Raw genomic sequence first — 27,538 nt, 5'->3', positions numbered from 1 at the left:
TCTGATGTTGTGTTTTGTGTCTGATGTTGTGTTTTGTGTCTGATGTTTGTGTTTTGTGTCTGATGTTGTGTTTTGTGTCTGATGTTCGTGTTTTGTGTCTGACGTTCGTGTTTTGTGTCTGATGTTCGTGTTTTGTGTCTGATGTTTGTGTTTTGTGTCTGATGTTCGTATTTTGTGTCTGATGTTTGTGTTTTGTGTCTGATGTTTGTGTTTTGTGTCTGATGTTCGTGTTTTGTGTCTGATGTTCATGTTTTGTGTCTGATGTTCGTGTTTTGTGTCTGATGTTCGTGTTTTGTGTCTGATGTTCGTATTTTGTGTCTGATGTTCGTGTTTTGTGTCTGATGTTTGTGTTTTGTGTCTGATGTTGTGTTTTGTGTCTGATGTTGTGTTTTGTGTCTGATGTTTGTGTTTTGTGTCTGATGTTGTGTTTTGTGTCTGATGTTTGTGTTTTGTGTCTGATGTTTGTGTTTTGTGTCTGATGTTCGTGTTTTGTGTCTGATGTTCGTGTTTTGTGTCTGATGTTCGTGTTTTGTGTCTGATGTTGTGTTTTGTGTCTGATGTTCGTGTTTTGTGTCTGATGTTGTGGTTTGTATCTGATGTTCGTGTTTTGTGTCTGATGTTCGTATTTTGTGTCTGATGTTCGTGTTTTGTGTCTGATGTTTGTGTTTTGTGTCTGATGTTGTGTTTTGTGTCTGATGTTGTGTTTTGTGTCTGATGTTTGTGTTTTGTGTCTGATGTTGTGTTTTGTGTCTGATGTTTGTGTTTTGTGTCTGATGTTGTGTTTTGTGTCTGATGTTGTGTTTTGTGTCTGATGTTGTGTTTTGTGTCTGATGTTCATGTTTTGTGTCTGATGTTTGTGTTTTGTGTCTGATGTTCATATTTTGTGTCTGATGTTTGTGTTTTGTGTCTGATGTTGTGTTTTGTGTCTGATGTTTGTGTTTTGTGTCTGATGTTGTGTTTTGTGTCTGATGTTGTGTTTTGTGTCTGATGTTCGTGTTTTGTGTCCAGTCTGTGTAATAATCAGGATAAAGCAGATCCAGTGGGTGGTTATCTCAGAATAAAGGCTTCAGTCTGCTAGAGCCGCTGCTGATAACCCTGTCAGGCTTTATTCTATGATAGCAGCCTCCTGGATCTGCTCATCTCTAACTAATCTAAGCATCGTCTGAGTGTGAAACGTGAATGAAGCGCAGTCGCTACTCTCAATGCAGGAGACACTTAAAAACAGACATTATTTCCCAGCATGCTCTGCTGTCTGAGAGGCCGAGCGTTCTCATCATCCACTCTTTAATTAGCAGTAAATCTACAGAGAGTGGCCGGCCGACCAACCGGTGTGTGTGTGTGTGTGTGTGTTCAGTTTAATTTGACATTTAGAAGAGCGGTGTGTGTGTGTGTGTGTGTGTGTTTGTGTTGGTGTGTACGAGTGTCTTGTGTGTGTCTGTGTTTGAGCATATGTGTGTGTGTTTCTGTATGGTGTTTGTGATTGTGTATGTTTGTACATTAGAGTGTGTGTTTGAGTTTGTGTGTGTGTCTAAGAGTGTGTTTTTGTGTTTGTGCGTTTGTGCATTTGTTTGTCAGTGTGCCTGTGCTGTGTGTTAGAATGTGTGTGTGTGTCTGCGTATGTGTTATGGTGTGTGTGCATTTGCGTGTGTGATTTTGATTGTGTGTGTGTGTGTGTGTGTAACCCATTAATTCAGCATTTTGTCCTGAATTGAGTGTAGTTATTTTAGTTTTCTATTTAAAGTGTCATCATATATTCCTCTGTAATGGTTTTGATGGAGTCTGATGTGAATGTTTAATTGTGGGATTAATCTTTAATGGTTGAACTGAATGTGAAGAGATTATTAATTTCTGAGTTTGATCCAGACTCAAGAGTTCTAGGAAAAAGTCATCAGAGATCATTAACAAATCAGTTCGGTTCAGTTCTCAAGTGGAGCTCAAAGAAACGTGTCAGAAAACGACCTGTTTTAGTGATTGTTTGCATTATTTGTTGTAATTATTTGTTGTTATTCAATTCAATTCAGCTTTATTTGTATAGCGCTTTTACAATGTAGACTGTGCATCTTCACATAAATGGTCATAATAAATTGGGACAGTGTAGTTCAGTTTTTAGTGTTTAAGTTCAGTTCAGCTCAGTTCAGTGTGTTTTAATAATCACTACTGAGCGTCTAAACGCTGGAGAGCAAATCCATCCATGCGGAGCTCTATCCAAACCATGCAAGCCAGTTATTTGTATATTAGTTTTGTACAGTGCAGGATTATTAAGAAACAGTTATGATTGTAAATGATATATGGATGATAACAGCATTCTGAGACTACCAGTTGACCCAGAAGGCCCCTACTGGCCCATATCTATCAGCTGATAACCACTGATAATGCCCATTCAATACAGTAATAACATTAGAAGCGGGTGCTTTAAAGCTTAAAAGGTCTCTCGTCAGTATGCTCAGTCATTCTGTATGAATGGGGAAACATCACATTCTCCAGAACTGTTAGCCAAGCTTATGATAACATTACTCATTAGGAGCCACCAATAAAATTAAACAATAACTCGTCATTTCTAAACGTTCAAATCAAACAAAATCAGCATGTTTTCAGTCTGCCTGAGCTAATGCGCACTCGAAGAGAACGAGATCATGACACCAACCTCATTGATGGCTGCTCTACACATGATCATCCTCTGGATAATGGTTTATCAGATCACGCTGCTCTTCTCAAGTAATCCACAACAATCTTGGTGGAGAATCTGATTGGAACTAGACTTTGCAGAACACCGGCCCTCCATGACCGAGTCTGCACATCCCTGCCTTAAAGGAACATTGTTAATACTTAGTACAAGTGTTGTCATGAATATAGCCAATGCTGAAGGTATGGCGTAAAGCAGAAACAAAGCAAAAATCAAATTAAAATGAATGAATAAATAAATAAAATAAATAAACAACAAAAATGCAAACAGTTAATAAAATACATTACATAAATAAAAATACATTAATATATTCAAATAGAGTGGAGGAACTATGACGTCAATTTGTCTGCAAAAACCCGGAAGCGAGTTAGCATTTTAGCAGTTCCGGTTCCCTCGTCCCAAAGTCAATAGGGTTTTTTCAATGGGGTTTCAGTAAAATCGCTTAAATAAGGTTCGTGGCTAACACAAACTCAAAATACTTTCACGTTTTGTTCTACGACATAAAAGACATCAGCTACAGCAAACTCTGGAATTTTTAAATCGGTTATGCTTCTTTAAAAAGACGGTTGCTATCAAGTTGCTAAATGGGACTACAGGCGGCGTCGGAGACATTATACGTCATCGAGCTGATCTGGTCTGGAGGGCAGCTCGCTTGTTACGGGCATTTGGAGCTATCTGTGATTTTAGGTATTTTCATGAATAGTATTTATAGTTTGTAGTGTTTTTCTAATTGGGAAGTTCAGATTGTGTATAGATAATGTCTTCACATGTAAAGGCTGTCAAGACAGATTAATTTGTTGATAATTCATTTTAATTAAACGATATTATGAAGATGCTCACCAGTGCAGCAGCCTGTCTCTCTCCTGCCCTCAGTAATGCAAACGTGTCAATAAATGTGTAAAAATACAGACATATTAACTGTCATTTTAATGTGATCAAGTGATTTTTCGTCGGGTTTTTTCTTTATCTGAACACATTTAACTCTGTCATAACAGCAATATTTACACTCCTCCATAAAACGTATAGCAGATGTGACTGTATGAGCTGCTTTTCACTGTACTTCGTGACAAAAAAGGAAATTTGAATGTTGCTCTGTGTCCATGATGATGGAACTTGCAGGCATTTGATAGACTTGTTCCTCCTCACGCTTCATTTCTGTCATCTGTTAAGGTAAGCAGGCTGTGTGCCCGAGCGATACACTTATTTAAATGTCTTATGATAATACTATATAGGCAGATTTATACACGCAGTTTTAAAACTTTTAGACCACAAAGAACAACAGCAAAGCAAAACAGATGTATTTCCCACGTAAAAACGGTCCAAAAGGCACGTAGGTCTATGTGTTTCTGCGTATTTATTTGTCTATTATATATTTAGTGGATCATAAAATTATATACAGAGAGATTAACTCTTTGTCATGGACATTATTTCTAAAAATAAGCTTGATAAGTTGTCTGTAGCAGGGTGGTGCTGACGTCACAGGCGCGCGTGCTGAAGGCTCTGTAGTCCGTTTATAGCCTAATGTTAGCTTTTTAACTCTTGCATTTGCATTTAAGATCCAAAAGTGCTCAAAGTTGTATTATCCGGCTGGACAAAACGTGTAAGTGTAATGAACTGTGTTTGAACACAGAACTTATTAGTTGCTATCTTCGAAAAGCCTATGGGAAAATCCTATAGGGATTTTCACGAGGGAACCAGTTTTATGCTAGCAGCCGATTAGCCTACAAAGTGACGTCATAGTTCCTCCACTCTATAAACACAACAAATTAATGAATAAATGAATAAATAAACACTCATAGAAATGAGGTTTACACATTGATGAATCAGGATGTCTTCATTGGTTTCAGTTGTTCATGTATTGAATGTTTTCAGTGTTTTACACTCAGTTGTACTGTACGTGTGTTTACTGTTCTGTCTGTGTTTTACGTGGCGTCATTCATGTCGCAGTTGAAACAATAGTGTGTGTGTGTGTGAGTGTGTGTGTGTGTGTGTGTGTGTGTAGGGTTTGGCGTGGTCACATCTTTCAAAAATAAATGGACAATCTTTTTCCTAAACGAGCGGCTTTAGTGATGTCAGCGCACTGTGTGTGTGTGTGTGTGTGTGTGTGTGTGTGTGTGTGTGTGTGTGTGTGTGTGTGTGTGATGTCCAGCTGCGGTCACTGGACGGCCTGAAATAGACAAAACAAACACACACAAGCTTTTCCTCCTCACACAGGTTTTCCACAGTCTGTCTGCTGTAATCCCTCACATCACTTTAACTCTCTCTGGCTTTTCATTTTCCTGCATGTTATTGGTTTAAAGCAGCACTTCTGTAACTGGGGTTTGCTCATGCACGATCCTGAAAAAAATGTGCAATATTATTGTTAAGCATTGCGATATAACGATATTTATAAGCATAAAACATTTGCTTAGAAAAATGCTAGTTTTCTGTGTGGAGTTTGCATGTTCTCCTCGTGTTGGCGTGGGTTTCCTCCGGGTGCTCTGGTTTCCCTCACAGTCCAAACACATGCGCTATAGGGGAACTGATCAACTAAACTGGCCGTAGTGTGTGAGTGAATGAGTCTGTTGGCTGTTTCCTAGTACTGGGTTGCAGCTGGAAGGGCATCTGGTGCATTAAACATATGCTGGATAAGTTGGTGGTTCAATCCGCTGTGGCGATCCCTGATTAATTAAGGCACTAAGCCGAAAGGAAAATGAATGAATGAATGAAAATAAACAGGTTCAATATATTTTCAGATTAATTGTTTCTAATTCAGATTTTAAAACTGTGTCATGGGTGTAAACATTGATGCTTATTCCAAAAGGTAATGATTCGCACTCATCAAGTAATTGCTTTTTACTGTTTTATTTATTTTTCTTACATTCTTTAAAATAAGAGCAGAAGCAATTACTTGACGAGTGCGAATCATCACCTTTTTGAATAATAGCATTGACATGATTGACGCACCAAAGAAGTTTCTTGAAAAACTGCAAGCGCGCAGGGCAAACTTCAGCAGCTGGAAACAGTAAAGGCCCTATTATTCAGTGTTCTTTAGCAAGTTTCAGCCCGGCATCATTTTCATGAATATTTTCTGGTGATCATGTTTTCAGTGGAACAAACTATTTGTCATTAGTGTCTATTTAAAGCTGCTGTATGTGAGTTTTTATCTCTTCTAAAGTATATAAACAGCATCATATGAATGCAGATGTTTCAGAATTATGCTCAGTGAACTGTCTTGATCATCTGATAAACAATGCTGGAGTCAGATCTTCTGCTGTGAGCGTGTGTGTTACGTGCCGGAGCGGCTGTCTTTGTTGTGGTCATGTAACCTGCTCAATGCCAGTGCAGCCAATTATGTTTCAGCACTCGGGTTGCCAGATAGTGGAAAACAGCGTATTTATTTATTCAGTCAGGAAGATTCTCAGAGCATGCGTCTGTGACTGAAATGCGCCCTCTGGTGGACAGTAGCAGACTCTGAAATGAGACGCAGATTCAGAGTTCCACATGAGGTTATTAATCAGCAAATAATATAAATATTACGAGTGTAAACACTAGGTGAGCAGGTCACGTTGTAACCTCGAGTCCTAAGATGCTGAAATCACTGATGTGTTGGTTTGCACTGAGTCTCAGTTCCAGAGTTCAGCTTCAGACGCTTTATTTATTCTGCAGATTCTGATCATCAAACATCAGCTGAAACAGACTCAGATGAAAAGCTATCAGACAAAAAATGCAATATATTATTTTTATTACCTTTAAAATAGCAAAATAGACACTTTTTTATATATACACTATTTTTTGGAGCCATTGCAAATGTCATTTGGCCCACCCTAAATTTCAAAGCTGGCAGCAAAAAATAATAACAATGAAGGTCACGAATGGTATCTATCCGAATATGAATATAAGTCACAGTTTTTGATTACCTTTCAGTAGTTGACCCTCAGCTGACGGTTGATTATAAAGCGTGTTTGGCATGCTGTCCCGGGAGAGAGCCCTGAGCTCATAAGATCCGCGAGCCTGGGGCTACCACCCGTTTGCAGGGCGAGAGGGGAGTTTGAGCTCAGGCAGATGTGGAGAACTCCCCTGCTGTAGTAGCTAGTGAACAGATAGTGATCGCTCTTTAGAGATAACTACTGACTAGCAGCATGTCTATGTGCTGATGTGGATTAGTCAGTTAACTTAAGCTGCATGTTTCTGGATGGTGGGAGGAAACCGGGTAACCCGGGGGAAACTCATGTAAACACGGGGAGAACTTCGCACAGAAATGTTAGCTGGATTGGTAAGGACTAGAACCATTGACGTTCTTGCTGTGGGGCAACAGTGATAACCAATGGGCCACCGTGCCACCATCTAGGGAAGGAGGAGGAGTAGGGGTGGAAGGGGGGATTCTTCACAATGAAGATGGCTGTGATATGGAGCTGAGGGTATTTATAGTGGATTAGGAATCGTCTGATTGGTCAATCATAAAGTGAACAATGCAGGACCGGCTGTGGTCAATCATAAACACGAGATCCTCTTAACATTACTTTATAAATAAACTTCGCTTAATTTGAGTTGCTTAACGAGAATAAATCTGAATCCAGATTATAAGCAGCAGCGCATCTTTAATCTACTGCACAACACAGAGTAGACGTGCACTACAATTTGAAGCACAGACCGCGTGATCGCAGTGTTTCTCCATGATGTCCATGAGTCCGTTTGGGCCGATGCCTGATTGTAGGAGACCTGAGACCTCATATTGTTTCTCCTGAGAGACCTGAAGCCCTTACTAGTGCACACCGCTGACTGTTGAACACCCTCTGGTGCTGCTGTGTGATTGTGTTGAGACGCAGCCTGTGTTTATTATTGATCGTGGTGTGTTTCTGCTGGTCATGGCTGCTGCTGGTGTGTTTCTGACTGTCAGCTGTCAGTGCTGGTCATCCTCTGACCTCTGGGTAAAGCTGTGGTGACCTCTGACCCCTGCGGGACGCTCTGCTGCTCTTCTCTTCTTCTGTGTCTTTCTATAGCTGGCCTGATTTGGCTGATGACTGGGGATACACTGACCCAGAAACAGCCTGAGCGCGCACACACACACACACACACACACACACACACACACACACACACTTTTTCTCTCTTTCTGATACATGCATACACAAACACACATATTTTCTCTCTCTCTCTCATACACACACCACACTCTTTCTCTCTCTCACACACACACACACACACACACACACACACACACACACACACACACACACACACACACACACACACACACACACACACTCACTCACTCTCTGAAGTCCTTGACAGTGGTGTGTGTTCAGGCTGGGTTTGGTGTCCTAGTTGTGGCTCTGCAGTTCAGACTCAAGCAGAAACTGAGCTCTTGTCCTCCAGCAGGAGTGTGTGTGTGTGTGTGTGTGTGTGTGTGTACAGTATGTGTTGGCAGTGTGTCTTTGTACAGTATGTGTTTGAAGTATGTGTGCATTCTGTGTGTGTGTGTGTGTGTTTACTATGTGTGATATGTGCAGTGTAAAGCGTGTGCACAGTGTGTGAATGCGCAGTGTGAGGTCTGTGTGTACAGTGTGTGTGTGTGTGCAATGCACAGTTTATGTGTGTGTGTAGGTGTGCATTGTGTATATTAGTATGTGTATAGTGTCTACTGTGTGTGTGTGTGTGTGTGTGTACAGTATGTGTGTACTGTGTGTGTGAAGTTGAATTCAATTGTGTGTGTGCGCAGTATGAGGTATATGTGTGTGCAATGTGTGTATAGTTGCAGTGTGCTGGCATACAGTGTGTGTGTGTGTGTGTGTGTGTGTGTGTGTATATGCTGTATGTAAGTGCAGAGTGTGTGTACAGTGTATTTGTGTGTGTGTGTGTGTGTGTGTGTGTGTGTATAGTGTGCTGTTCAGTGGGATCGCTGACTCGACTCTCTTCATTCTGTAAAGCTGAACAAGTGTACATTCCCCATCTGAAACACACACACACACAAACACAAACACACACACACACACACACACACACACACACACACACACACACACACACACACACACACACACATAAATACACACACTCTGCACTTACATACAGCACATACACACACACACTAAGAGAGATGTACTTGTGTGTGTGTGTGTGTGTGTGTGTGTGTGTGTGTGTGTGTGTGTGTGTGTGTGTGTGTGTGTGTTTGAGCAGCTCAGGGTCACATGTGTGCACGACACATGAGGAGGTCAGAGGTCAAGCCTATGTTGAGAGCGGTTCTCCTCAGCTGGTGTTCAGTGTGTTTCTCTGCCGGAATCTGACCAATCAGCAGCAGACTCTGAGATCATGTGACTCATTTCTTGCTTTATTAGTTTTGTGTAATAGAATGGCAAGAAGGTCTCTGGTTTGAGTCTCGGCTGGGTCAGATGGTGTTTCTGTGTGGAGTTTGCATGTTCTCCCCGTGTTGGTGTGGGTTTCCTCCGGGTGCTCCGGTTTCCCCCACAGTCCAAACACATGCGCTATAGGGGAACTGATCAACTACACTGGCCGTAGTGTATGGGGGTGTATGGGTGTTTCCCAGTGATGAGTTGGAGATGGAAGGGCATTCGCTGTGTAAGGGCCTACTCACACTATGCCATTCGTACCGTGCCCAGGCCCGTTTCCCGGATCGTTTGAGAAGTGTGAGTACGCTGAATCGGGCTCAAGCACGGTTCACTTGGCCGGCCCTGGCCCGGTTGGAAGAGGTGTGCCTGAGCGCGGTACACTTGGGCTTTGGCGCGGTACGCTTGTGTGTGAGCGCGAAACGCGCCAAAGCCCGAAACCGAAAGCGAGACGTGACTTTTAAGGGACTGTTTGATATGGATTTATTAATCATTCTTACTGTTCAGTGATCGCAAACTGCCGTAGTTTATTAAAGACGCAAACTCCTCACTGCACGACAGCTGCGCCTTCAGCAGATCTCCTCATCCCTGCAGCACGAGGGCTTTATGATTGTTTATGAGCGCCAAAAGTGGCGAATCTGTTCAGTAAAATATCTGACTGCGTGTCACCGCATCCCTAAGGACTGTTTGGCGAAATATTTGACGGCATATCACTGCATAACAAACGACTGAAACGATATAACTAGAGAAATCTCCACTGTGCTGCTGAGTGAGAGCGTATGGCAAGCCGTTTTAACATTTAAACCTTGTTCTGACTAGCCATAAATATATTTAGAGATATAATTATATATTTTGACAAGTCATTATTATAATTCGACTTGTCAGAATGACAATTAGAGATATCTGCAATTACAATTGTACTAGTACGAAATCAGATTGGAGATATCTGCAAATATATTATGACTAGTCATATTCCTCCATTGACTTCCATTGAAAAATATTTGCAGATATCTCTAAATGAGTTTTGACTAGTCAAAAATCCAATTCAAGATATCTACAACTGTAATTCGACTATTAGTAAATTAATTAGAGATATCTTCAAATATATTTGTAAATATCTCTAAATATGATGAATTGTATTATGACTAGTAAAAACTCAGAGATATCTCTAATTAGGCTGGCTTGTGTAGCAAGCCAGACTACTGAAATCCTATTTAAACTTATTAGGCTGGCTTGTGTAGCAAGCCAGACTACTGTTATCCTATTAAACTTATTATTATTATTATTAATATTATTATTCTTCTTCTGAGACTAAAAATTAAACTCTATCTCGTCCTAGGCCATTCAAGCTATGACCATCAAACTCGGGTCAGACCTCCGAACTATTCTGACTCGAGTTGCTATATCTTTTCCGACTGATCCGACTTTCGGTTTTCCGAAAAACGTCCCGGGACCGTCGGAAAAATCCCATAGACTTAACATTGGATCAAACTTTGTGACCTCATAACTCCGCATCAGAATGTCGCACAGACTTCTAACTGGGCTCATTTAACTCAGACTATCAAACTGCCAATGACTGACCACCTTTAAACTTTCTGGCCACGCCCTAGCAACCACTTTTGGACCCTAGAAACCGTCCCATAGACTTCCATTGCAAAATACTCTCATTGACTTTACATGGGATCAAACTTTGTGAGCTCATAACTCTGCATCAGACTGTCCTACAGACTAATGGCTGAGCTCATTTAACTCAGTCTAGCCAGCAGCCAATCACCGATGGCCTTTTAACTTTCTAGCCACACCCTAACAACTAGATACTGCACCCTAGCAACTGTCCCATAGACTGCAATTAAAGAGGTTCAGACTGATATTGTCATGCTGCAGTGTGATAGAGACATGGGGGTTGTTTTTAACTGTTCATACTGGCAAGAAGCTTTGATACATCATCAGTCTAAGCTGTCAATCAACTCCATAGCAACAAAACAGACTAACCTAGCAACGATATGGCACCAGCTATATCTCAGCATCAGAACATCGTAGAGAGGCGGGGGTTGGCTTGTTTGACTCATGCTCTTACACCATCTATCTATCTATCTATCTATCTATCTATCTATCTATCTATCTATCTATCTATCTATCTATCTATCTATCTATCCATCTATCTATCTACCTCTATCTATCTATCTATCTATCTATCGATCTACCTATATCTATCTATCTATCTATCTATCTATCTATCTATCTATCTATCTATCTATCTATCTATCTATCTATCTATCTATCTATCTATCTATCTATCTATCTATCTATCTACCTCTATCTATCTATCTATCTATCTATCTATCCATCTATCTATCTACCTCTATCTATCTATCTATCGATCTATCTACCTATATCTATCTATCTATCTATCTATCTATCTATCTATCTATCTATCTATCTATCTATCTATCTATCTATCTATCTATCTATCTATCTATCTATCTATCTACCTCTATCTATCTATCTATCTATCTATCTATCTATCTATCTATCTATCATGCTAAGAACATGCTAATTCATGCTAGAATCATGCTAGTTACATGCTAATTCATGGTAGAATCATGCTAGTAACATGCTAATTCATGCTAGAATCATGCTAACAACATGCTAATTCATGCTAGAATCATGCTAACAACATGCTAATTCATGCTAGAATCATGCTAACAACATGCTAATTCATGCTAGAATTCATGCTAGAATCATGCTAACAACATGCTAATTCATGCTAAAATCATGCTAGTAACATGCTAATTCATGCTAGAATCATGCTAACAACATGCTAATTCATGATAGAATCGTGTTAGTAACATGCTAATTCATGCTAGAATCATGCTAGTAACATGCTATTTCATGCTAGAATCGTGCTAACAACATGCTAATTTATGCTAGAATCATGCTAGTTACATGCTAATTCATGCTAGAATCATGCTAGTAACATGCTAATTCATGCTAGAATCATGCTAGTAACATGCTAAATCATGCTAGAATCATGCTAACAACATGCTAATTCATGCTAGAATCATGCTAATTAATGCTAAAATTATGCTAGTAACATGCTAATTCATGCTAGAATCATGCTAGTAACATGCTAATTCATGCTAGAATCGTGCTAACAACATGCTAATTCATGCTAGAATCGTGCTAGTAACATGCTAATTCATGCTAGAATCATGCTAGTAACATACTAATTCATGCTATAATTGTGCTAACAACATGCTAATTCATGCTAGAATCATGCTAGTAACATGCTAATTCATGCTAGAATCGTGCTAGTAACATGGTAATTCATGCTAGAATCGTGCTAACAACATGCTAATTCATGCTAGAATCGTGCTAACAACATGCTAATTCATGCTAGAAACGTGCTAGTAACATGCTAATTCATGCTAGAATCATGCTAGTAACATGCCAATTCATGCTAGAATCATGCTAACAACATGCTAATTCATGCTAAAATCATGCTAACAATATTCTAATTTATGCTAAAATCATGCTAGTAACATGCTAATTCATGCTATAATTGTGCTAGCAACATGCTAATTTATGCTAGAATCATGCTAACAACATGCTAATTCATGCTAAAATCATGCTAACAACTTGGTAATTCACGCTAGAATCATGCTAACAACATGCTAATTCAAGTTAGAATCATGCTAATACCATGCTAATCTATCTATCTATCTATCTATCTATCTATCTATCTATCTATCTATCTATCTATCTATCTATATCTATCTATCTATCAATCTTTTCATACTTTTTAAAACTGTTTAAACTAAATTAACTATTACCGTCAGGCTTTCACAAGCCAGCCTCAAAGTTTGTTCTCAAACTTTAAGAATCTAGTTATTATATTTTCTTCTTCTGAGACTAAAAATCAAAACTCATCTCCTCCTAGAGCTTTCAAGCTATGACCATCAAACTCGGGTCAGACTTCCGAACTATTCTGACTCGGGTTGCTATGTCTCCTCAGACTGATCCGACTTTCGGTTTTCCGAAAAACGTCCCGGGACCGTCGGAAAAATCCCATAGACGTAACATTGGATCAAACTTTGTGACCTCATAACTCCGCATCAGAATGTCACACAGACTTCTAACTGGGCTTATTTAACTCAGACTATCAAACTGCCAATGACTGATCACCTTTAAACTTTCTGGCCACGCCCTAGCAACCACTTTTGGACCCTAGAAACCGTCCCATAGACTTCCATTCAAAAGACTCTCATTGACTTAACATGGGATTAAACTTTGTGAGCTCATAACTCTGCATCAAACTGTCCTACAGACTAATGGCTGAGCTCATTTAACTCAGTCTAGCCAGCAGCCAATCACTGATGGCCTTTTAACTTTCTAGCCACACCCTAACAACCAGATACTGCACCCTAGCAACTGTCCCATAGACTGCAATTAAAGAGGTTCAGACTGATATTGTTATGCTGCAGTGTGATAGAGACATGGGGGTTGTGTTTAACTGTTCATACTGGCAAGAAGCTTTGATACATCATCAGTCTAAGCTGTCAATCAACTCCATAGCAACAAAACAGACTAACCTAGCAACGATATGGCACCAGCTATATCTCAGCATCAGAACATCATAGAGAGGCGGGGGTTGGCTTGTTTGACTCATGCTCGCACTCCATCTATCTATCTATCTATCTATCTATCTATCTATCTATCTATCTATCTATCTATCTATCTACTTCTATCTATCTATCTATCTATCTATCTATCTATCTATCTATCTATCTATCTACCTCTACCTATCTATCTATCTATCTATCTATCTATCTATCTATCTATCTATCTATCTATCTATCTATCTATCTATCATGCTAACAACATGCTAATTCATGCTAGAATCATGCTAGTTACATGCTAATTCATGCTAGAATCATGCTAGTCACATGCTAATTCATGCTAGAATCATGCTAGTCACATGCTAATTCATGCTAGAATCATGCTAGCAACATGCTAATTCATGCTAGAATCATGCTAATTTATGCTAAAATCATGCTAGTAACATGCTAATCCATGCTAGAATCATGTTAACAACATGCTAATTCATGCTAGATTCATGCTAGTAACATGCTAATTCATGCTAGAATCATGCTAGTATCATGCTAATTCATGCTAGCATCGTGCTAACAACATGCTAATTCATGCTAGAATCATGCTAGTAACATGCTACTTCATGCTATAATCATGCTAACAACATGCTAATTCATGCTAGAATCATGCTAGTAACATGCTAATTCATGCTAGAATCATGCTAACAACATGCTAATTTATGCTAACAACATGCTAATTCATGCTAGAATCATGCTAACAACATGCTAACTCATGCTAGAATCATGCTAGTGAAATGCTAATTCATGCTAGAATCATGCTAACAACATGCTAATTCATGCTAGAATTATGCTAGTAACATGCTAATTCATGTTAGAATCATGCTAACAACATGCTAATTCATGCTAGAATCCTGCTAGTAACATGCTAAATCATGCTAGAATCATGCTAACAACATGCTAATTCATGCTAGAAGCATGCTAACAACATGCTAATTCATGCTAGAATTGTGCTAATTCATGCTAAAATCATGCTAGTAACATGCTAATTCATGCTAGAATCATGCTAGTGAAATGCTAATTCATGCTAGAATCATGCTAGTAACATGCTAATTCATGCTAGAAGTATGCTAACAACATGCTAATTTATGCTAGAATCATGCTAGTAGCATGCTAATTCATGCTAGAATCTTGCTAGTAACATGCTAAATCATGCTAGAATCATGCTAACAACATGCTAATTCATGCTAGAATCATGCTAACAACATGCTAATTCATGCTAGAATTGTGCTAATTCATGCTAAAATCATGCTAGTAACATGCTAATTCATGCTAGAATCATGCTAGTAACATGCTAATTCATGCTAGAATCGTGCTAACAACATGCTAATTCATGTTAAAATCATGCTAACAACATGCTAATTATTGCTAAAATCATGCTAGTAACATGCTAATTCATGCTAAAATCATGCTAACAACATGCTAATTCATGCTAAAATCATGCTAGTAACATGCTAATTCATGCTAGAATCATGCTAACAACATGCTATTTCACGTTAAAATCATGGTAATAACATGCTAATCTATCTATCTATCTATCTATCTATCTATCTATCTATCTATCTATCTATCTATCTATCTATCTATCTATCTATCTATCTATCTATCTATCTATCTATCTATCTATCTATCTATCTATCTTTTCATACTTTTTAAAACTGTTTAAACTAAATAAACTATTACCGTCAGGCTTTCACAAGCCAGCCTCAAAGTTTGTTCTCAAACTTTAAGAATCTAGTTACAATTGTGACTAGTCAAAACTCATTTAGAGATATCTGCAAATAATTTTTCAATGGAAGTCAATGTAGGAATATGACTAGTCAGTTATAATATATTTGCAGATATCTCCAATCTGATTTCGTACTAGTACAATTGTAATTGCAGATATCAATTGTTATTCTGACTAGTCGAATTATAATTATGACTAGTCAAAATATAATTAGAGATATCTCGAAATATATTTATGGAGTCAGAACAAAGATTTAAATGCTAAAAAGGCTTGCCATAGAGAGCGCTTCTGAACAGCGCAGCGGCGATGACGTAAGCGTGCCGAGGCCCGATATGGTGTGAGCGCGGGCCGTCGGGGGAGACGGGAGGGGGGACAAGCGTGCTTTGGCCCGGTTCGAGGCAACTGTACCTAGTGTGAGTACGGCCTAAAACATATGCTTGAATAGTTGGCGGTTCATTCCGCTGTGGCGACCCCTGATGAGTAAAGGGAGTAAGCCGAAAAGAAAATGAATAAATGAATGAATGAATGAATGAATGAATGGTGAGCTGTGAGCTGATGTCAGTATATCAGCGCAGTATTCTTCATAGTGACGCATGTGGAAAATACATCATAATAGTTTTATTCATTTGTCAGTTCTGCATTTGTTCTTAAACGTGTCCGTCTCCCCTGTCAGGTGTGTGTTTGTGTGTAAAAATACTGGAAAATATGTCATATGCAATATTGATGTTGAGTATCGTGATAAGAGTATTTCTATTGATATCGCATCATTAATAATTGTCTGTGATGATTCAGAATAGTTTGTGATGATTCAGACTGGTTTGTGATGATTCAGATTGGTTTGTGATGATTCAGAATGGTTTGTGATGATTCAGACTGGTTTGTGATGATTCAGACTGGTTTGTGATGATTCAGATTGGTTTGTGATGATTTAGAATAGTTTGTGATGATTCAGAATGGATTGTGATGATTCAGACTGGTTTGTGATGATTCAGATTGGTTTGTGATAATTTAGATTGGTTTGTGATGATTCAGACTGGTTTGTGATGATTCAGACTGGTTTGTGATGATTCAGAATGGTTTGTGATGATTCAGAATGGTTTGTGATGATTCAGAATGGTTTGTGATGATTCAGAATGGTTTGTGATGATTCAGATTGGTTTGTGATGATTCAGATTGGTTTGTGATGATTCAGATTGGTTTGTGATGATTCAGAATGGTTTGTGATGATTCAGAATGGTTTGTGATGATTCAGAATGGTTTGTGATGATTCAGATTGGTTTGTGATGATTCAGACTGGTTTGTGATGATTCAGATTGGTTTGTGATAATTTAGATTGGTTTGTGATGATTCAGATTGGTTTGTGATGATTCAGAATGGTTTGTGATGATTCAGAATGGTTTGTGATGATTCAGACTGGTTTGTGATGATTCAGATTGGTTTGTGATGATTTAGAATAGTTTGTGATGATTCAGAATGGTTTGTGATGATTCAGACTGGTTTGTGATGATTCAGACTGGTTTGTGATGATTCAGACTGGTTTGTGATGATTCAGATTGGTTTGTGATGATTCAGACTGGTTTGTGATGATTTAGAATAGTTTGTGATGATTCAGAATGGATTGTGATGATTCAGACTGGTTTGTGATGATTCAGATTGGTTTGTGATAATTTAGATTGGTTTGTGATGATTCAGACTGGTTTGTGATGATTCAGACTGGTTTGTGATGATTCAGATTGGTTTGTGATGATTTAGAATAGTTTGTGATGATTCAGAATGGATTGTGATGATTCAGACTGGTTTGTGATGATTCAGATTGGTTTGTGATAATTTAGATTGGTTTGTGATGATTCAGACTGGTTTGTGATGATTCAGACTGGTTTATGATCATTCAAAATTGTTTTGTGATGATTCAGAATGGTTTGTGATGATTCAGAATGGTTTGTGATGATTCAGAATGGTTTGTGATGATTCAGAATGGTTTGTGATGATTTAGATTGGTTTGTGATGATTCAGATTGGTTTGTGATGATTCAGAATGGTTTGTGATGATTCAGAATGGTTTGTGATGATTCAGAATGGTTTGTGATGATTCAGAATGGTTTGTGATGATTCAGATTGGTTTGTGATGATTCAGACTGGTTTGTGATGATTCAGATTGGTTTGTGATAATTTAGATTGGTTTGTGATGATTCAGATTGGTTTGTGATGATTCAGAATGGTTTGTGATGATTCAGAATGGTTTGTGATGATTCAGACTGGTTTGTGATGATTCAGAATAGTTTGTGATGATTCAGAATGGTTTGTGATGATTCAGATTGGTTTGTGATGATTCAGATTGGTTTGTGATGATTCAGATTGGTTTGTGATGATTCAGACTGGTTTGTGATGATTCAGAATGGTTTGTGATGATTCAGAATGGTTTGTGATGATTCAGATTGGTTTGTGATGATTCAGAATGGTTTGTGATGATTCAGAATGGTTTGTGATGATTCAGAATGGTTTGTGATGATTCAGAATGGTTTGTGATGATTCAGAATGGTTTGTGATGATTCAGAATGGTTTGTGATGATTCAGAATGGTTTGTGATGATTCAGAATGGTTTGTGATGATTCAGATTGGTTTGTGATGATTCAGATTGGTTTGTGATGATTCAGATTGGTTTGTGATGATTCAGATTGGTTTTTGCTGATTCAGATTGGTTAGTGATGATTCAGATTGGTTTGTGATGATTCAGAATGGTTAGTGATAATTCAGAATGGTTTGTGATAATTCAGAATGGTTTGTGATGATTCAGATTGGTTTGTGATGATTCAGATTGGTTTGTGCTGATTCAGATTGGTTTGTGATGATTCAGATTGGTTTGTGCTGATTCAGATTGGTTTGTGATGATTCAGATTGGTTTGTGATGATTCAGATTGGTTTGTGATGATTCAGAATGGTTTGTGATGATTCAGAATGGTTTGTGATTGTTCATGATGGTTCAGAAGGGTTTGTGATGGTTCAGGCTGTGTGGTGAGTCTGCTGGACCTGCTAGTCTTCATTATCTCTGTGGTAAAAGAGTGTGTCTTATCTCCGCTCTTCTACAGTTTCCCACTGGACTGTTTGACTGACAGCGACTCGACCCGCCAGCACCTGACATTTCTTTATTAACTTGTTCCAGGTGATGTATGTGTGTGTGTGTGTGTTTGTGCATCAGCTAATGTAATTACCTCTCTTCTTATTAGATCAGCGAGTGCTCGTGGCTCCACTGCCCAGCTCTAATGTTGTTAAAGCCAGTAACGAGCCTGAGTGTGTCTGCTGCAGCTAAACAAGATCAGCGTTGTCCACACCTCACACATTAACACTGCAGTTAACCTGTGCTAACACATACAATAACACCGCAGTTAACCTGTGCTAACACATACAATAACACCGCAGTTAACCTGTGCTAACACATACAATAACACAGCAGTTAACCTGTGCTAACACATACAATAACACAGCAGTTAACCTGTGCTAACACATACAATAACACAGCAGTTAACCTGTGCTAACACATACAATAACACAGCAGTTAACCTGTGCTAACACATACAATAACACCGCAGTTAACCTGTGCTAACACATACAATAACACAGCAGTTAACCTGTGCTAACACATACAATAACAACACAGTTAACCTGTGCTAACACATACAATAACACCACAGTTAACCTGTGCTAACACTACACATTATACAATAACAACACAGTTAACCTGTGCTAACACATACAATAACAACACAGTTAACCTGTGCTAACACATACAATAACACCGCATTTAACCTGTGCTAACACTACACATTATACAATAACAACACAGTTAACCTGTGCTAACACATACAATAACAACACAGTTAACCTGTGCTAACACATAAAATAACACCGCAGTTAACCTGTGCTAACACATACAATAACAACACAGTTAACCTGTGCTAACACATACAATAACACCGCAGTTAACCTGTGCTAACACTACACATTATACAATAACAACACAGTTAACCTGTGCTAACACATACAATAACAACACAGTTAACCTGTGCTAACACTACACATTATACAATAACAACACAGTTAACATGTGCTAACACATACAATAACAACACAGTTAACCTGTGCTAACACATACAATAATACCGCAGTTAACCTGTGCTAACACATACAATAACAACACAGTTAACCTGTGCTAACACATACAATAACACCGCAGTTAACCTGTGCTAACACTACACATTATACTATAACAACACAGTTAACATGTGCTAACACATACAATAACAACACAGTTAACCTGTGCTAACACATACAATAACACTGCAGTTAACCTGTGCTAACACATACAATAACACCGCAGTTAACCTGTGCTAACACATACAATAACAACACAGTTAACCTGTGCTAACACATACAATAACACCACAGTTAACCTGTGCTAACACTACACATTATACAATAACAGCACAGTTAACCTGTGCTAACACATACAATAACAACACAGTTAACCTGTGCTAACACATACAATAACACCGCAGTTAATCTGTGCTAACACTACACATTATACAATAACAACACAGTTAACCTGTGCTAACACATACAATAACAACACAGTTAACCTGTGCTAACACATAAAATAACACCGCAGTTAACCTTTGCTAACACATACAATAACACCGCAGTTAACCTGTGCTAACACATACAATAACACCGCAGTTGACCTGTACTAACACATACAATAACAACACAGTTAACCTGTGCTAACACAGACCATATCAACACAGTTAACCTGTGCTAACACATACCATAGCAACACAGTTAACCTGTGCTAACACATACCATAGCAACACAGTTAACCTGTGCTAACACATACCATAGCAACACAGTTAACCTGTGCTAACACATACCATAGCAACACAGTTAACCTCTGCTAACACATACCATAGCAACACAGTTAACCTGTGCTAACACATACCATAGCAACACAGTTAACCTGTGCTAACACAGTACATTATACAATAACGCCACAGTTAACCTGTGCTAACACATACAATTACAACACAGTTAACTTGTGCTAACACATAAAATAACGTCACAGTTAACCTGTGCTAACACATACAATTACAACACAGTTAACCTGTGCTAACACATACAATAACAACACAGTTAACTTGTGCTAACACATACCATAGCAACACAGTTAACCTGTGCTAACACAGTAAATTATACAATAACGCCACAGTTAACCTGTGCTAACACATACAATTACAACACAGTTAACCTGTGCTAACACATACAAAAACACCACAGTTAACCTGTGCTAACACATACTATAGCAACACAGTTAACCTGTGCTAACACATACAATAACACCACAGTTAACCAGTACTAACACATACTATAGCAACACAGTTAACCTGTGCTAACACATACACATTATACATTATACATTAGTTAATCTGCGCTAGCGTCAACACCACTCTGTCCTCCTGCAAATATCCCATTCTCCTGTGTGTTTGTGATTAGCACAGGTTACTGTTCGTCTTCTAATTTGTTTTTTAAATGGAGATGTTCACTAATCTGTTCTGAATCTTATACGAGGATGAGGTTTAATGAGATCACACATCATGTCATGTGCAGTCTAGCAGGTACTGGTCCTCTATTTTCCCCATCCCTCATTAACGGTCTCCTGAAGTGCTTTGTGATGTCCATTATATATTCAGTGTTTGATGTAATCTCAACTGAAGCATGAAGAGAGGATGGAGCATATAGTAGCTCCTCCCCTTTTTAATGAATCAGCCAATAGCGTTTGTTGTTTATCGCAGCTCAGATGTGGAAATGAAGCTCAGCTATTGGAGTTTCAGTCATTGTGTGAGATGCCTTTGTCCTGGTTGAAATTGGTGGCAAGTTTAAGTAGCTGCGGTTTCTGTGACCTGTCTCGTGTGTGTGTGTGTGAGTTTGTGTGTGTGTATGTTTGCTTTTGATGCTGCTGTCCTCTCAGCACACCTGCACTCTCACTGATGACTATAGCACACACACACCCAATGTGCCATAAACTTCTGCAAAACAGTTTTGCAATTGACGTAATCTCGACTTAACATGAAGAGGGTGGGGCATAGAGTAGCTCCTCCTCTTTTTAAAAAAAAACAGCCAATAGTGTTTAGGTTTTCAGAGCTCTGCCAGTGGGAATGGTTGAGCTCAAGCACATCAAATAAACAGCCAATGAGAAGAAGGGGGTGGGGCATGTCAGACACTAGAGAGCTTTTGATTGGCCAGAAGATTTGATGTATTGTACTGAAGTATGAGGAGACGACACAGTGGAAACCCACACCAACACGGGGAGAACATGCAAACTCCACACAGAAACACCAACTGACCCAGCCGAGGCTCAAACCCGAGACCTTCTTGCTGTAAGGCCACAGCACTACCTATTGAGCCACTGCGTCATCATTAAAAATACAACATTTTATTATTTATAATTAAAAAGTTGTTATATCACTGAAATAACTGCAACCTTTGATTTGAATGAGTTATTAAACATTGAGTAAGAAATGAAGATCAGCTGAGATTACCTGAGCCAACCCTTATGATGAAAACTACAGAGACATTTATTAATAATAATAGCTAATGATGTACTTATACTAATAATACTAATTAATATTCAGACAATATTTCAGCATGTGGTAGACCAGATTATTTTCAAATTAAACTCAGTCAGTGCAACAATCTGAATCTGGTCCTGATAAATAATGCTGGAGTGTGTGTTGAAGAACTCCCGATTACAGAACTCATCATGCTCATTATCACACGTCACATGTCGAGAGTGACAGATACAGACGTCTGCCAGGGGAAGTGTGTGTGTGTGTGTGTGTGTGTATGTGTGTGTGTATGTGTGTGTGTGTGTGTGTGTGTGTGTGTGTGTGTGTGTGTGTGTGTGTGTGTGTGTGTGTGTGTGTGTGTGTGTGTGTGTGTGTGTGTGTGTGTCGTGGGCTATGGATGGAAAGTGTGTGTGTTTCACCTGATCTTTCTCCTCGTGTATTCGGAGATCTCAGCGATAAGCACAGGAAATGTTGAGACTTGTGTGTGTGTGTGTGTGTGTGTGTGTGTGTGTGTGTGTGTGTGTGTGTGTGTGTCGTTAGCGTCCGGTGCTGACAGGATGTGACAGTTGTGTGTATGTACATGTGTATGTGAATGGATGTGTGTGTTTGTGCATATGTGTGTGTGTGTGATGATTTGTTTGTTTACATGTGTATGTGTGTATTTTTATGTGTGTGTGTGTGTGTGTGTTTGTGTGTGTGTGTTTGTATATTTGATGTATGAATGTGTGTTTTTATTTGTGTGTTTGTTTTATTTGTATTTTATTTATTTACTTATTTGTGTGTGTGTATGGCGTCAGGTGCTGACAGGATGTGACACTAGTGTGTGTGTGTGTGTGTGTGTGTGTGTGTGTGTGTGTGTGTGTGTGTGTGTGTGTCAGCTTTGCCCACTTTACTAACGGAAGATTGCACAGCAGTAGAGTTGATGAATCTGCGTCTGTTCGCGGTTCCAGTCTCTCTTGCAGCCGCTCTGATGACTTACTGCGGTAAATCTCCAGCTTTTACACAGACACACAGACGCATCTACACTGTCAATATCCCACAGAGAGAGAGAGAGCAGTGAGAGATGCGGAGACTCAGTGCATTATGGGATGTGGAGTTTGAGGTGAATGAGATCTAAAGCAGAAGAGTCCACCGTCGGCAGAACACTGCTTTGAAAGACAGTACACACACACACACACACACACACACACACACACACACACACACGTACTAGTGCTCACGCTTAATCGCATACAAAATAAGTTTGTTTTGACAGAATAAATGTGTGTATGTTACATAAATACAGTTGAAAGCAGAAGTCCACTGTATAAAAGGCACATAAGCATTTAAAACAAGTCAGATGTTAATGTGATTAATCTTGTTCTCTTTTAGGTAAGTGAGGATGATCACATGTGTTTCTGTTCTGTTTAACAGCAGAATAATGTGAGAGATTGTTTGAGAAATTGTTTTAACTCTTCTTGAAGGTCAAGTTTACACACAATAAGATTATTCTGCCTCTGATAAAGCTCAGATGATGATGTCAGGGTTTTGGAAGTTTCTGATTGGCTAATTGACAACATTTGAGTTAATGTGAGACACAACTGTAGAATAGTGTTGAAGGAAAAGCTCAAACACACTGCTTCCTTGTGTGACAACATGAGAAAATCAACAACAAAGCCAGATTACAGTTTGCTGAATGACACTGGGAAACAGACTGATGTGTGGAGACATGTCCTGTGCTCTGATGGAGCTAAGATTGAACTGTTTGGCCATCATGAGCAGTGTTACATTTGGAGGACAAAGGGGAAAGCGCACAAGCCTAGAACACCATCCTAACTGTGCAGTATGGGGGCGGCAGCATCATGTTGTGGGGCTGTTTTGCTGCAGGAGGGACTGGTCCACTTCACAGCAGAGATGGCATCATGAAGACAGAACATCATGGAGAAATACTGAAGCAACATCTCAACACATCAGCCAGGAGATTACAACTTGGCCTCAAATGGCTCTTCCAGACAGACCATGAGCCTAAGCACACTGCCAAACTAGTTCACATGTGCTTTAAGGACAACAGAGTGAATGTTTTGGAGTGGCCATCACAAAGTCCTGATCTCAATCCTATAGAGAATGTGTGGGCAGAGTTGAAAAAGTTTGTGTGAGCAAGACAGCCTACAAATCTGACTCAGTTACAGCAATTCTGCAGGAGGAATGAGCCAAAACTCCTGCAAACTATTGTGGAAGCTTGTGGAAGGAGACCCAAAACATCTGACCAAAGTTAAACAGTTTAAAAGCAAAGCTAAAACATACCAAGGAAATGTGTGTAAACTATTGACTGACTAGAAATTAATAAAAAGAATTCTCTCATTATTCTGGCATTTAGCAAATGTAAATCATTTAATTAATACTAACAGACCTAAAAAAGTAAACGTTTAGTATCATTTACCATCAGACACTTTTAAAATTGGTTATGCTCCTTTTTTAGAGTATATGTAAACTTCTGCTTTCAACTGTATGTATATATATATATATATATATATATATATATATATATATATATATATATATATATATATAGTTGAGGTCAGAATTGTTCGCCTCCCTGTTTATTTTTTCCTCAATTTCTGTTTAATGGAGAGCAGATTTTTTCAGCACATTTCTAATCATAACAGTGTTAAAAACTCATCTCTAATAACTGATTTATTTTCTCTTTGTCATGATGACAGTAAATAATATTAGACTAGATATTCTTCAAGACACTTCTATACAGCTTAAAGTGACATTTAAAGGCTTCACTAGGGTAATTAGGGTAACTAGGCAGGTTAGGGTAATTAGGGCAAGTTATTGTATAATGATGGTTTGTTCTGTCGATTATCGAAAAAAAATACATAGTTTAAAAGGGCTAATAATTTTGACCTTAAAATGGTGTTAAAAAAATAAGAACTAAATTTTTTCTGGCCAAAATAAAACAAATAAGACTTTCTCCAGAAGAACAAATATTATCAGACACACAGTGAACATTTCCTCAATCTGTTCAACATCATTCGGGAAACATTTAAAAAGGTATGTATATAAATGTATGTATGTGTGTGTGTGTGTGTGTGTGTGTGTGTGTGTGTGTGTGTGTGTGTGTGTGTGTGTGTGTGTGTGTGTGTATGTGTATGTGTGTGTGTGTGAGAGATTGTGTGTGTTTGTGTGTGTGTGTATATATATATATATATATATATATATGTATGTATATGTTAAGGCATATTAAAGTAAGTAGTTTGGATAAGTGCTTACTGATTTATCATTTAAAAAGATTCAGTTGTATTTGGTGAATTAGTTCAACTGGTTTACTTAAAAGATTTGGTTAAAAAGAATAATTCGTTCGTGATCAGGATAGTTCGTACAGAAATAAACCCATAAAATGTGTAAAATGAATGCTTTAAGTGTCTGCTCGGGTCGTATTTACTGCTATCGCCTGCTGCTGTCATGTCCAGCCGTTGTTTTTGTGGCGGGAGCAACAGCGAGGATGATTGGAGGAGGACTGACTTAATCTGACCAATGACATCACAGACTCTGATGTGCTGTTAGGGTCAAACACCTGCAGTGCGAAGTGAATATTTGTAAAAGGCTTACAGTAGATTCATGTATTAAATACATGTACAAACGCTCATTTTTATTTCAGTTCATGAAATGCTGTTTTCAATTCTAGTTTTCGTTCTTTCGTTAGTTTTGGTTAACTATAATAGCCTTGGTGTTGATCTGTGTATTGATTTTACTCTCTGTGTGTTCCTCCAGGTTCAGGATGAAGGGTGGAGGTTCGGCAGGGTGCTGCAGTCCCTGCTAGATTCACCGTCTCTCCTCCATCATCATCATCATCTTCTTCATCTACATTAGGCTTCTGCTGGTGTGTGTTTTCTTGTGATTAATTACTGAAGCTTTTATCACAGTATTGAGTGAAGTTACTCCAGCAGGTATTCAGTGCTCAGCATTAATGAATATGTCTGCTGTATTAAACAGCTATATTCTCTCTAGGATGCTCCACAGTAAGATATCTGTGCTAATACTGTAGATTATTCAGAACCAAAAACAAACAACAACTCTGAAGACCACAGCACAAATCAGCACATCCAAATTAATATGTAAAGGGGAAAATATTAATATGAAATTAATTATGAATTTAACTGTTTGATTAAATGCACTGATTTATGCTGAGCACTATAAATATTTAGTCCTTTTTAATAAGATGATATCTATGTGTATAATGCATTTTCAATGAAGTGTTTTTAACTTAATGAATATAAATGATTAACCCTTTCACTGTCCTCATCAGCGGGACGCTTCAGTTTCAGTCAAGTTCATTAATTAAATTAGTAGGTAATTAAATCCTAATCTAATTATGACCAACTATATATCAATGGAAAGGTCCAAGACTTCTGAACACACACTTCACCACTCTTTTCTGCTCTCTTTTTTGTTATGTAGGAAGAGTAATAGATTAAACACATTTACTGTCATTACTGTAAGGTCATTTACAGTTACATAAGTGAAGCATTATAGTGTAATCTAAATATAAAGTGATCATGACAGACTAACTATATATCATTTAAACATTATCTAGTGTATATCACTGATTCTGTATTACTGAACAACAGTTATTTATTAGTTTGCTACAAGGATACTCATCAGAGTCATGAAGCATTACTTTGCTACAGCAATCCACATGTAAATCGTTTCTAGATGTTTTAAGAGGCTAAACTTAATTCAGATACCACCAAACTGCCCATACTTCAGGGTGTCCGTGGGGTCTTAAAAAGCATTAAAAGTTGATCAATCAATGTTGAGAAATTATTAAAGTATTAATAAGTCTTAAATGTTATTTGGGGTGTTAAATGTTATATCATATTTGAGTTAGCAATGTATAGTTGTATATTAAAGTTTGCCTGAATTAAATCTGTGATTATCAGGATGCTGTGTAGTTTATGAAATCAATAACATCCTACTAGATTTGTCATCTTGCTGCTTTGTTTACTGCAGTAATCCAGGCAACATCAGTATTTCTGCTGCTCTATATCCTCAATCTTCTGAGTTAGCTAGAGTTAATGGATTTGTATTCAGTATATGAATAATGTTTTAGTTTTGGATTAGTTTCCCACATTAATATTTAGTAAATCTACTGTAAGTTAAAATCTCACCAGTGAAATCTAAAGTGGTTTTAAGTTCTTAAAATGTATGGAAAGAGTCTTAAAAAAAGGTCTTAAGGTCTCACTCTCTGATTCCTGGATACACTCTGTACTTTAGAATTTGATGTCTGCTTTACAGAGGTATGAAACAATATGGTTCATATTCCTCAAAACATACAAGGTGCCCTTATATGGTAACTAATGTAAACTGGAGGCCTGGTGGTCATGTCTGGTACTGCAGTTAAACTAAATCTTACTGAAAGCTAATTTTTTTAAAGGGCACCTAGGTTACCCCTTTTTTCAGGTTTAATATAAGTCTTTTGCGTCTCTAGAATGTGTATATAAAGTTTCAGATCAAAATACCCATCAGATTTTTCAT

General features: G+C 38.3%; 1 protein-coding gene across 11 annotated transcripts in view; it reads left to right on the top strand.

Annotated features, from left to right (window-relative positions):
* The window catches only part of ppp1r16b (protein phosphatase 1, regulatory subunit 16B), a 99,623-nt gene that overhangs the window by 19,167 nt on the left and 52,918 nt on the right, over window positions 1–27,538 (top strand). For all 11 annotated transcript variants that reach the window (XR_015944678.1, XR_015494426.1, XR_015494429.1 and 8 more), the window contains exon 2: window positions 25,775–25,883. The gene's annotated coding sequence lies outside the window, so the exon portion shown is untranslated. The remainder of the gene's footprint in view (window positions 1–25,774; window positions 25,884–27,538) is intronic.

Source organism: Danio rerio, chromosome 6 (assembly GCF_052040795.2).
Source record: "Danio rerio strain M-AB ecotype USA chromosome 6, GRCz13ab, whole genome shotgun sequence".
Taxonomy (NCBI): domain Eukaryota; kingdom Metazoa; phylum Chordata; class Actinopteri; order Cypriniformes; family Danionidae; genus Danio; species Danio rerio.
This window is presented reverse-complemented; position numbering and strand designations above follow the sequence as displayed.